This window comes from Neovison vison, chromosome 4, assembly GCF_020171115.1.
Source record: "Neovison vison isolate M4711 chromosome 4, ASM_NN_V1, whole genome shotgun sequence".
NCBI classification, from domain to species: Eukaryota; Metazoa; Chordata; class Mammalia; order Carnivora; family Mustelidae; genus Neogale; species Neogale vison.
Genome location: NC_058094.1, coordinates 151,064,701 through 151,078,236, shown reverse-complemented (window position 1 = coordinate 151,078,236; position 13,536 = coordinate 151,064,701). Strand labels below are relative to the sequence as shown.

The 13,536-nt window shown below is 35.6% G+C and overlaps 1 protein-coding gene across 4 annotated transcripts in view; it reads left to right on the top strand.

Annotated features, from left to right (window-relative positions):
- The window catches only part of PCLO (piccolo presynaptic cytomatrix protein), a 530,926-nt gene that overhangs the window by 509,412 nt on the left and 7,978 nt on the right, over window positions 1-13,536 (top strand). The window lies entirely within an intron of this gene.

Here is a 13,536-nt window from a genome sequence, read left to right as displayed (position 1 = left end):
AGAAGTATAATCTAGTAGACCAATAAAACCAAACAGATAGCCCAGAAAATGTCCTTGTGTATATGAAAACTTATTTACATAAAAATTGTACTGCATATAAATAATTCAGAGAAAATTGGCTGCCAGCATGAAAAAAGATGACTCCTACCTATACTATAAAAAGCAATAAATAGGTAAAAAATAGGTAACTCGGGATGGTTTAAGTGTCTAAAATGAAAAGTAATACTTTCAAACTTTCAGATGTAAATAGTGACTATCTTCCTAATTAATGGCAAAATACAAAAGAACTGTAAAAACACAAAAACAAAACGATAGTGTAAGAAGCTAATGAACTTGACTATATTATAATTAAAATAAACTTTGATTCAAGAAAATGTCACAATAAACACAACAAAACAATAGGACAGCAGGTATTTGCTGTGCATATAAAGCAAGGAGATCAGAATCCAGTATGCATGTGTGTACACACACATTTATTGTTTTTCTAAAACCCATTGAGAAAACCCAGAATTTGCAGAAATGTGACAAAATGAAATATATACTGCTAATAAAAGAGTAGTACATAAAATTTAGTGTAAACATTTTAGAGGGATGCCTGGATGGCTCAGTGGATTAAGCCTCTACCTTCAGCTCAGGTCATGATCCTGGAGTCCTGGTATTGAGCCCCGTGTAGGGCTCCCTGCTCTGCAGGAAGCCTGCTTCTCCCTCTCCCGCTCCCCATGCTTCTGTTCCCTCTCTCGCTGTGTCTCTCTATAAAATACATAAACAAAATTTAAAAAAAAAAAAAAGTAGAGGCCAATTTGACAATAACAACTAAATTTGTATACTGTTGAAACCTATGACTCCAACATATCTTAAATATTGTACTATATCCTAACCAAACTCTTTTATCCATGTGTAAAGGGTTTCATATAAATGTTCATTTCAGCTTTGTTTATAATAATGTAAAATTGGAAAACTATATTCATGACAAAATGATAGATAATTTTTATATATTCATTAATGTTATAATAAAAGTATAGATGAAGAAAGATCACTTGAGTTACTATATACACCTATTTTTGATAATTCCTAGCAAATTAGGAAAGGTAGGGCGCAACCTGAATTTTGTGAAGATTATATATATGTATTCTTTTAAATCAATTTACTAATAGGAGTAATTTGGGGGCTTTTTTATTTGAGAGAGAGAGAGAGTGAGCACACACCAGAAGGGGTGAGGGGCAGAGGGAGAGAGAGAACTCAAGCAGACTCCCTGCTGAGCACAGGGCTTAATTTCATGACCCTAAGATCATGACCTGAGCCGAAATCAAACTTCAGACACTTAACTGACTGAGCCACCCAGGTGGTGCATGATTTTGAAGATCAGACTCAAGGATGTCCAGCACCATTACTAAATTTGACATAGTATTGGTCTTGACTCCTGCGTAATGGAAGAAAATAAAATAAGAGGTACAACAATTGAAAGGGGAAAAAAATTACTTGATTTCAATTTGAATGCATATGTATGTAGAAAATCTGACAGAACCAACAGATAAATGTTAGAACTGATAATTATTGTAGATCACCAGTAAGTAAACATAAATATACAACAACATCATTCATAATACCGTAATTTCTTATCTTGGAGTTAACTAGAAAATAACTAAGATATCTGCGAAAAATAAAAGCAACTTGAAGACTCTATTAAAGGGAGTAAAAAAAATCCTGGCTAAACATAGAGTCATTCCATGTTTCTTAGTTAAACAACAAAATAGAAATCTAATAGAGTTTCAGTTAAGTTACCAGCTGAGTATTTTTGAGGAACTCGGTATACTTATTTTAACATTGGTGTAAAATAACAGAGAACCTCCAATATCCATGTCAACTTTGAATAAGAGGGGGAAAAAAAGGCTTTGGCAGTCATTAGAGTTACTCACTGATTACCTCCATTTCTCTGACTCCCAGACCGTTTGGCTCCCTTGTGGCACAAGGAGTTCTTTGACTTGTTCTAGTCCATGAGTGGCAGTTGGATGTGATGTACGCCATTCCCAGACTGAGCGTTAAATTGCTGGTATGAGACTTGAGGACTTCTCTTCTCTTCCAGGAATGACAGTCAGCAGAGAGGGAGACTGGTGACTGTCCCATCAGCCTAGGATGTTGTAACTTTCAGATTCAACAAACTTTCAGTTTCTGTTTTTTACTTAACAGAACCTAATCTATCCTGACTGACGCAAGTGTGAAGTTACCCAGCTAGGTATTCGGACATGAGGATAGAAAGAGTTTGGTATTTGTGCGAGATGAAGGGAACAGCGGCAGAGAATACAACACATAGAAGCCCAGGAATATATGTGAACAAATCAATGGGTCTATTCCATGGATAGACAATTTCTCCTTAAAAACAAAAACCCAACAAAACCCTGGATTATGGTCTAACTTAATCTGCAGTAACTGACGTGCCATGAGGCCCTAGAAGGAAGCAGTTGACACATTCAAATGTGTGATGTACTTAACTCTTTCATTAAAAGAGTTTAATGAAAAGACTGTGTGCACAGTGGGGGAGGTTAAGGGACCCCACCAAGGCACGGTGAAAGAGTGAAGGACTGGCCACAGGAAAGAGCCACTCCTACCCCTGAGCTGAATGAGGTGTGAGGAGGGAGTCTGTCACCAGAACCCAGCAAGAATGACCGCCATGATACAAGAGATTCTGGGCAGGAGCTCTAGCCTTTGTAGCAAGGCACCAGTCTCCGCAAATCAAGCCAGCAAATGAGGATGGGTCAAAAGCAATCAACAACTCAGCTTCTATCCTACCCTCACACTGCCTGCTGACTCCTCACTGCTAAAACCTCAGAGGAAGCGTAGGATTAGGAAATCCAGGTGATAGAGTTCAAGGGTTCTTCACCGGGCAAAGCAGGGTAAAACTAATGAAGAGAGGAGAGACATAAAAAGAAAATCTAGCAAAAGTGGGTTGAGAATAAATAGTTGAGGGGGAATTCTAGTTTGTTCTTTTCGCTTGTGTCACAGTTAACCACAAAGGAGATAAAGTGATAGCTGGGAAAAAAATAGGATCAAGGAAGACTTTTATAGGATCTTCCTATATGTTCCACTAGTAGGAAAAAAAAAAGTGAAAAACTGAAGAGCCAGTGAAAACCAAAAGGAGAATCAAATGACTCCATGTTAAGGGTGTTAGGACTGACTGAAGAACAGAAGAGAGAGATGACATAAATAACTTGGTGGGCCAACATAAACATTTGATTGCCGTAATCAATTGACCCTCCTTTAACACTTCGGGTGCTAGTCACAGGTTTATTCAGAGGTTACTTGGCCTCCTGGTCACCTTCCACTCCTGTGAGAAGTCGGAAGTTATTCTGTGGTTAATTGGTAGTTTCACACTCTTACACAGACAAACTGTTTTTCCTCACAGGAGCTCCTGGCTTCCCTACCATTATTCAATTATCTAGTTTTATTTTCTAAATTCATTACTCTTTGATGCTAATGTTTCTCTGTATTGGGAGAATATACATAGGTCCACCACTGTTCCTGGGGTTTAATATGCCTACTTTTAGATCAAAGGTCAAGGCAATTTCATCTTTTTGATCTACAAGGTAGATGAGAGTCTAGCCAAGGTCTTGTGGACTCAGGAAGTCAGGCTGGTGTTCTTGAACTTGACTCTCCTCTGAAAAAGAACTTCACCAACCTTACTTACTCCATTGACCAGCTCTCCTATTTCACTCCTCCTGGGATTTGTTTTCATGAGACTTTGGAGAGAAATTTTAAAACTGCAAACATTTTAAATGTGATGTCCATTTAAGTTTCAGGTTTTCTTTTCTAATAGCAAAATTTCTTTATTTCTTTCTTTCTTTTTTTTTTTTTTTTTTGGTCTCATACAAGATAATAGGAAGATTTCAATTAAACATTTTTAAAAAGAGCTCTGGTTATTTTCAGTCACAGTGAAATGAATACTAAGAAACATGTACCAAAAGGACAAAAAAAATGCCAAAAACATTGAAGATCAATCAGAAAAAAAATCTATTTTTTCCTCCTAAAATTATGTTCTTTCTGGCTTTGTCTCAGAAAGAAAGAATTTCTTTATGTAACAGAACACAGAGAGAATGTGCAGGCTTGTCCTACTTTCATAGAACTCTTAAATCATATTAGGCCAGAAAGCTTGCCTTATTGTATAAAATATCTCCTTGAATCTGGGTTATTTCAAATAAAGGCCTTAATGAAAGCTTACAGAACTCGTCTCCCATGGAAAAAAAAAAAAATAATGAAAACATAACAAAATGCCTCCTCCCTCAGTCCCCACTAAGCCCTGAGACATGAAAATGTATTAGGATATCACCGCATAGCTTTGAATAATAGAGGCTTGGATATATATGTAAACAGAGAATGAAATTCATACACTGACATAAAAGCATTTATTTTGGGTGAAACTATAGGAGAAAAAAATCTGAAAATATCTCAATTTGGTGGCCTCAGCCTACTTTAGAGGGAAGATTGAGTCAGACCTAAGAAATCTCTTTCTTCAGATGTGTGTGGAAATATTTACCTTGTAGGTTTGCTGTAAAGATGCAAGATATTTTATAAATTCATTCATTGAGCATCTAATAGGGACTAGAGGCCTTTTCTGTGGGCTAATAAGACGATGTAAATAAGGCACAGTCCTTGCAATTAAAGACTATAGAATGTTACATAAAGTAACACAAGAGTTATTCAACAAATCAAATATGTTGTTGCTGCCATTCAAATTAATTTTAACTCCCTACATATAATAATAAATTTAGTTCATAAGCATGGAGGCTCTTCAAAAAGTTGAAAATAGAACTACCCTATGACCCAGCAATTGCACTACTGGGTATTTACCCTAAAGATACAAACGTAGTGGTCCGAAGGGGCACGTACACCCGAATGTTTATAGCAGCAATGTCTATAACAGCCAAACTATGGAAAGAACCTAGATGTCCATCAACAGATGAACGGATAAAGAAGATGTGGTATATATACACAATGGAATATTATGCAGCCATCAAAAGAAATGAAATCCTGCCATTTGCGACGACGTGGATGGAACTAGAGAATATCATGCTTAGTGAAATAAGTCAATCAGAGAAAGACAACTACCATATGATCTCCCTGATATGAGGAAGTGGAGATGCAACATGGGGGGTTAGGGGGATAGGAGAAGAATAAATGAAACAAGATGGGATCGGGAGGGAGACAAACCATAAGTGACTCTTAATCTCACAAAACAAATTGAGGGTTGCTGGCAGGAGGGGGGTCAGGAGAGGGGGGTGGGGTTATGGACACTGGGGAGGGTATCTGCTATGGAGAGTGCTGTGAAGTGTGTAAACCTGGCAATTCACAGACCTGTACCCCTGGGGATAAAAATGCATTATATGTTTATAAAAAAATTTTTTTAATATAAAAAAGAAGTTTAGTTCATAAATTAAGGCTTTGGATAGGAAATTATAAGCATTTATTCCCTTTCTTGACTGTTCCTTGTCTTTCCAAGATAACTTCCCCATATATCTTGAGTCCCCTCAATCCCCAGGTCCCTTCCCCCCTCCCCATGTATGCTCACAAGCATGCACAAAATTTTGGCACACAATCACTATCACTTAATGGATTATGACCATTTTGGCAATGTCTTGCTGGAAACATCTAATCTAGCTATGTGATTTTTGGCAAATTAGTCTACCTAAAATTTACAGTCTTCTTTCTTGAAAGTGAAGTTAAAAATATTTCTATTTCACATGCTTGAGGAAAAATGAGATATTATGACAAAGTTTGCATTATATAATTGGTATTCATCATTCAGAGTGTTATAATATTGTTCTCTTGATTACGGATTAGTGTATACTTAAACTGTGAGTAGAAAATGGTATTTCTGGAGATAATGTTTGGTTTGAAGAACCACCTTTTCTTGAAAACCAAGTCCACTGAATTTTACTGTAAAAAAATTTACATATTTACATCTGATCACAATGTGTTTTACAAATCCTGTCTCAGAAATTCTCTAATTCCTTAGTATAGTATGTGTGAGTAAAAAGTTCTAGATCTAAGCGTTTATAGTCATCTGTGAGACAGAGGTGGAAAATTGTCAGGCAACCAACGGAGCCGGCTACATGGTGTCATTTTCATTGTCTGAGCAATATGATGAGTTGAGTCAACTTCATGAGATCTTACAGTGAAGGTAATAGGAACTGAGTTTAATACACTATAAAATTAGATAAATTAGTCTCATTTTTGCTTCCCTTTTTCAAACATTAAATTACCAGGATAAATCTTCAAAACCTGTGGTTTTTCACCCCTTCTATTTAATCTTACATATAATGAGGTAAGAGGTAAGACCCTTTGCTCAGAAGACATGTTTCTGAGAATTCAGTTTAAAACCTATCAATGGCTTGAGAAACAACGATTTGCCAGGAAAGAACATTCAGTGCAAATAAGGTTACCAGAGGTAGCGAAAGATCTAGTAGCTTTCCCTGCTACTTCAAGACGTGGGGTAAAGAAAAGAGAAGTGCCAGTTACAGATAATTATTGAGTACGAAGTCACAAATTATCAAGTACCGCCTCAAATTTTTGGAAGAGAGAGATATAATTTCAATATGGAAGGTAAAATTATTATGGACTGTAAGGTGGGGTTAATATACCTGGTTGGAAATGACAGAGAAAGGGTGGTTGGTGAATAGAACAGATTATAGTGAGCTTGCTTCCTCTCTCTAACAAGCTCAACAAAGTGAAAAAAAGGACTCTCTTTTTTAGAAGTTTCTATTTTAAAAGTATTGACTCATATGAATATCTTGAGATGTTCTGTCTTGTTACTTTACTCTCAGTAAATTGAGCAATTGACCAAAGGCTATAGATTTGCTTGTGAAGTGTAAACTGTCTGTTTCTTCTAGAACTGATCATTCATTGTATCATTGTTGTGACAGAAGAAGAATAAATGCTCATTGAGTATCTAGCATTTCAGGCCCTGTGCTAACACATATATAGATATAGATAGATATTGGGATTATATATATATATATAAAACAATGCATTTATTAATCTGGCATTTAAAAAAATTCATTGTTTAGATTTGAAACTGAGAATAGAAACAATTGGAAAGAAGGAAAGTACAATTATACATGAGGGAAAATACATGACCATTTTGGCTGTTAACAGATGTTAGGACATTAACAAGACTTTCTGTAATGTAAACAGAAAATATTATTTAGAATAAAAGATGTTTAGTAAAGGGCTAGGACTAAATCATATTTAGATATTATCAGAAAATGTTCACAAATTTATTATCCTATAAAGCTGAGATATTATATATATATTTTTAAAGATTTTATTTATTTATTTGACAGAGAGAAATCACAAGTAGACGGAGAGGCAGGCAGAGAGAGAGGGAAGCAGGCTCCCTGCTGAGCAGAGAGCCCGATGTGGGACTCAATCCCAGGACCCTGAGATCATGACCCGAGCCGAAGGCAGCGGCTTAACCCACTGAGCCACCCAGGATATTATAAATAGTTCATAAATGATCTTATTAAATGCCATCACCTTGCAATATGAGGAAGTACAAGAGAGAGTTATTTAATGACCAGCATGCCATCCAGATTTCCTGGTTTTGAATTCTACATTAATTCCACTTTGGACTTTGCTTAGATTCGGAATGGGGTGATAGGAGCTAAGTAACAAATTCCGAGGTGACAGACTCTCAGGGCTTAATATGTATCCTACCTAACACCAATTCAGACTTCACTAGCCAGTACCCGTGACCTGAGGCATTGGTACATAGTGTTTATTAATGGAAATTTGCAAGGAAACTGAAGTGTCGATGAGAATTTTATTCATTCTATGCTTTTTTTTCCCTTACACAAACTTTTCTTTTACAAAGTTCCCTTTTCCCTTCTTTTCTTTTTTACATTTTATTCACTTTCAGTTAATTAAAAAATGCCTCTAAAGAAACTTTTTGCCTAAAATGGTCTTGCATTGACAAAAGCTGCTCAGGTTGCAATTGATTTCTTAGAATTCTGAGAAAGAGTAAACCTCGATTTATACTATTGTGCCCTTTAGTAGTTCAGGTATGATAATGTTAAAAAAAAAGATTTTGTCAATCCATAGTCACTTTTTAAAATAATTCTGTATGTTCAAATGGTTTCCATAGGATCTCATACAATTATGAATATTTCAGGAATTAGTTGTTGCCATTTTCTTGTTTAATGTAAACAACCCATGTAATTGATGTGATGTATACACATGGACAATAACTTCTAGCTATGGTTTTATTTTTTTTAAAGATTTTATTTATTTAAAAAAAAGATTTTATTTATTTATTTACAGAGAGAGAGAGATCACAAGTAGGCAGAGAGGCAGGCAGAGAGAGAGGGAGAAGCAGGCTCCCGGCTGAGCAGAGAGCCTGTTGAGGGGCTTGATCCCCAGACCCTGGCTTCATGACCTGAGCGGAAGGCAGAGGCTTTAACCCACTGAGCCACCCAGGCGCCCCCTAGCTATGGTTTTAATAACCAGAGTAAGGGGTGGCTGGCTGGTTCAGTTGGTAGAGCATGTAACTCTTGATCTCAGAATCCTGAGTTCAAGCCCCATGTTGGATGTGGAGCATTTCTGTTCTCCAAAAACCAAAACATTTTTTTATTCATACATGTGTTTGTTTATTTATATATTTATTTAGAAGTATAGTTAACATAATGTTATGTTAGTTTTGGGTGTACACTGCAATGATTCAACAATTCTACACATTTCTCAGTGCTCACAACAGTTAAGTATAAAAACTGTGTAAGAAAATAAAACATTTTCTTAAGAGCATAGAGCACTGGACTTAAAATCAGAAGATGTAGATTAAAGTCCTGCCTGAAACCCTTAGCCATTCGGCGAATTACTTAAAACACCTAAGCCACTGTGTTCATACCTATAAAATGGGGGTTATAGTGACCTAATTTCTTGTTGTGAAAGAATTATTGTTTTCTGTTAATGGTCATGTTTTCTTAAAACGCTCTTCTCTAAAAATATAAATCAGATGGAGGTATAGATAGAGCATGTGTATAAATGACTTACACGTTTTTCAAGATAATCTGTGTGTGTGTGTGTGTGTTGTGTGTGTGTGTGTACACACACACTTTTTTTTCTGAGGAAAAAAGTGAGAAGAGCACTGCATATCTTAATGGAGAATAAAGCACAGAGAGTGTGAAAGAAGAAAGCTGTGCAAGATAAAAATAAGTCAATCTGACAGTTATATTTTGTTGGAGAACTTCAGCTAAAGAGATAGAAGGACACAAACAATTTTAATAGAATTCAATTATTCATGGTCTTTGTCAAAAAATGATTATACTCTTTTTTTCTTAATTTAATGAAGGAGATAGGTCATGGTGAAAACAATGAAATAGTTTAATTTCAATAAATATTTTACCCTATTCATTTATAAAAGATCTCCCAAAGTCTAGAAGCAGAATTGAAAATATTAGGAAATTGAGCAATTATGATTTTCAGTACCATATTTCAATTTTAAATTTCATTAACTCTCTGCTTAAAGGAAATCAGCACACTTCCACTTTCTTCCACATTCCTCTTTGATTTCATCTTTAAGTTATTTTCTTTCTCTCTTCTCTCCTTCCTCCTTCCCTTCTCCCTCCATCTAACCTCTTTCTCTTCCTTCCTTCCTTTCTTTCTCTTATTAGTATAACCTCTATTTCCTCTGCCACAGGCTTTTAAATATTGTTGAAAAGCTACTTTTTCTTGTCTATCACTGTATTCATTCAGGGGACTTCTTCCCCTGGTCCCTTTAAAAATGTTTTCTATATTTTTGAAGTAGCTTAAATGGGGATATATCAGTGTATCACTTAATCAATATTTCCAGGAATACAGGATACTCTTTTGATCCATAGGTTTACTCTTCTGTTACTTCAGATAAATACCTTTATATTTTAAGTAAATGTGATTTTCTAGTCTCTTGAATTTCCTTTTTCTGAGCCATCAATTATATTGCCTCATATTTCTCAGTTCCACGGATCTATCACTGATTTCTACCTTCTTTTCTCTGTTTTCTTTTGTATAGTATCCTCAGTCTTTCTGCACTCTCTGTGAATAGTATTGATTTCTATCTTATTCAACTTTTTTCCATGATGTTCCTAATTCACTGAAAGTCTTAAAATACAAATACAAATACAAATATTTGTATTTCAGCTCTGTAACCCTATTTTTTGTCATCTCGTTTTTGAACTATGCTCCCAACATCCCTTCATCCCTTCCTCTTCTATTTTCCCCCTTCTTTCTAGTCTCAAATCGTGGTTATGCATCCTGTTGTAGGACAAATGTCTTCTCCAGAGTAAGATTGATTATTGATCTGGAGCTGCTGCCCCCTTGTGGCGACAGGGCACGGGAGGTTTCTGACGCCATCCCGCTGGCGCTCCAGATGACAAAGGCATTTTGAACGTGTGAAAGGGCAGACGTGATGGACAGCGATGACTCACAGTTAACGTGATCTCAGCGGACATGTCCATTTCTTCCTTTAATAGAAACATTAAAGAGCAAGCTGGAACAGTCTTCCAACAGGAGAAAATTACCAAGAACTTCACAACTACCATACTGTGAAGAGCGTGAATTTAACCTTCCAAGAAAGAAGCAGGCAAAGTGATGATTTGAGCACTGTAATTAGCAAGCTTAATTCTACCTTTTGTCCCATAGGAGACGGTGGAAAACAGCAACAAATACCACATGTTTAGCGTGTGGGGTTTTAAGGGCTGTAAAAGAGGAATATGACCTATAAAAGTGAATTTCTCCCAGAAAAAAAGATCCGTCCTGCTGTTTTTATTCCTGCACACTCATTAATGTCTTCAGTTCTGTACACAACTTCTATTGAATAGTGGGAGTGAATTTTCTGTGGCTCCTTCCTTACCTGTATAGTTAGAATCCTCTTTTTCCCCTCCATCCTAGGTGTGGGTTTGAGAGATGGTGTTCTTTCCACTTCTGTATGGCTTTGGAGGAAAGGCAGAGTGCTGATTCACCTACAAATTTGCTGGCCTGGTTGATGAGATTTTGCCCTACCTTTTGCATTTGATTAAATGTGGTTTTTAATGCTGGCATTCACAACACCAAGCCAAGATATGTCTTATTCCCAGGAGAAGATAGTCACTGCTTTGGGTTTTTCACTTACTTCACCTTAGAGCTCCAGGAAACGGGGAGCCTAGGACGTTTTTCCTGATTCTACCAAAACTCTCAGATCTTCTAAGTGATGAGCCAGGGTTGCCAATCTTAAAGTTGACATTTTCCTCTCAACATTACTTTAACCCTCATAGACTCTGACACGGAGTTATTTTCATTATCATTATTTTTCAGAACTCTTGTCCTTTCTCATTGTATTTTTGCCATTCACCCAAGAATTATTCAATTGAAGGCTTTTTGTATGTGATCAATGTTTATAACACCTTCCTTTTATAGAACTTACTGATATCTCCTTTGTAACTCAGTATGTGATCAATTTTGGGAATGTTCCACATATAATTGAGAAAAAATATATATTCTCTATTATCAGGGTGTGGTATTTAATAAATGTACATGAGATATGCTTTACTGACTATAATGTCTCAATATTCTATGTCTTTGCTTCTTTTGGTCTACGTGGCCTGTCTTGTATTGTAAGTGTTGTATAGAAGTCTTTTACTATTATTCTCACTCATCTCCTTACAACTTTCATACGTCATGTTGTAGTTTCAGTCTTATTTAAGTGGTACATACATCTCATAATTGTTGTATCTTCATTAGGAATTATTTATCCTTAGCTTGATCAAATTCCCCTTTTTGTCTTATTTACTGAATTGTGCCCTAAATTAAATTGTCTGATAATAAAAGTTCAACCCTTACTCTCTTATCATTTCCATATACCTGGTATGCTTTTGGTTGATGTATTTTTCACTATTTGAACCAAAGCTAAATTTTATCATAGAGTTAAGTTGCTTTATGAGCCAGTCTGAAAGTCTTTTTTAAAATAGGCTAGCCAAACCTAATCATGTTTATGGATATGATCGATACGTTTGATAGCAACTCTGTGTTTTGTTTTGTAATTATTGTGTGTATTTATTATATTTCTTTTTCAATTTGGTGTCTTCAATTTGAAAAAGAATTCCATAATTAAGATGTGTATCTTTGTTTGAATTATTTCCTTTTTACTTATATATTTATTTATATATACCACTTATAATTCTTGTTCTTACTTCACCATTTACTATCTGGTTTGCCAATTTTAAGTTGCATCCTTTGTTATGTACCTATTACCTATATAAAAATCTCACTGTACTTTCCCCTTTCTCTCCCTCTGCATCCACCTATTTTTAGTTTTATTCTTAATACTGTCAGAATACAACTGTCAAATAAATAAATAAATAAATTTTTTTTAAAAAAAGAAATATTAAATTTCTAATGTTGATAGCTATAATGCACACAATTGTTCTTTGAGGACCCTGCACTTTTTTAAGAGTGTAAAAGAAGTCTGAAACCAAGATGTCTGAGAACAAGTGATCTATATCCAAACTTAAAAACCTTCAATAGGTTCCTCCTGTCCTAATATAGGAACCAAATTCTTAACATGGTACCAATGGTACCAATTAATAATATGTTATAAACACATGAACATACACTTAGTTCCTCAGTCCCATAATGTTCCCTCCTGTGAGCACACGTTCCCTCTCTGCAGCATGTTCCCAATCTATTTCAACTAGTTAACTCTTCCTCATCTTTCTGGTTTCAGCTCAAGCAGTACTTCTGCAGGCTCTCTTGGAACCATCCTCTTGTATTTCATTACCTTTCTGCTTTTTCTAATTTTACATTTATTGCTGAAAACGATTGTTAAGTCTTTCTTCCCACAGCTAGGTGGACACGCTGTAAAACTGATAAGCATGTGTGTCTTGGCTCACCGTTACAATCATTTTTCCTAACAGAGTGCTTATCTGGATAGGATAGGAAATAAAATACCTGTTGGCGACTGAGGAAGTGGGTGCATATATGAATTGACAGAGGAAGGGGGGAATCATTAAAGAACATGACCGGGCATGAATATCTTCTTCAGTGATACAAAGAGCCAAGATAAACTCTTGAAAGAAATACATTGGATTCATCTTAGTCACGCATGGTATTTTCCCTTGCGCAATTTCATTACTATATTGTCGTTGGCTATTTCTTTTATAAAGGAAAAGAAAGGAAGTAGAAAGAACATATAATGACATTTAGTTGTGATAGCAAATGTTCCTGTGCAAGCCTGGTAATGAAAAATTGTTAGCAAATAACTCCTGTATTTCACATGACTGATTTTCTATAGATTATATTAAAATTATATTATTTTTATGGATATCTGTCTTCTTGTAGTCTCCTCTTTTCACCTAATAATATACAGTTAAATATTATTATTATTTTTTTATTTTTTTTCCAATTTATTTATTTTCAGAAAAACAGTATTCATTATTTTTTCACCACACCCAGTGCTCCATTGACCCAAATTTCTTCCATACCTCCCTGTTTACTAGCCTGTCATTATATTAAGACACTTTGCTGAAAGTGTGTAAT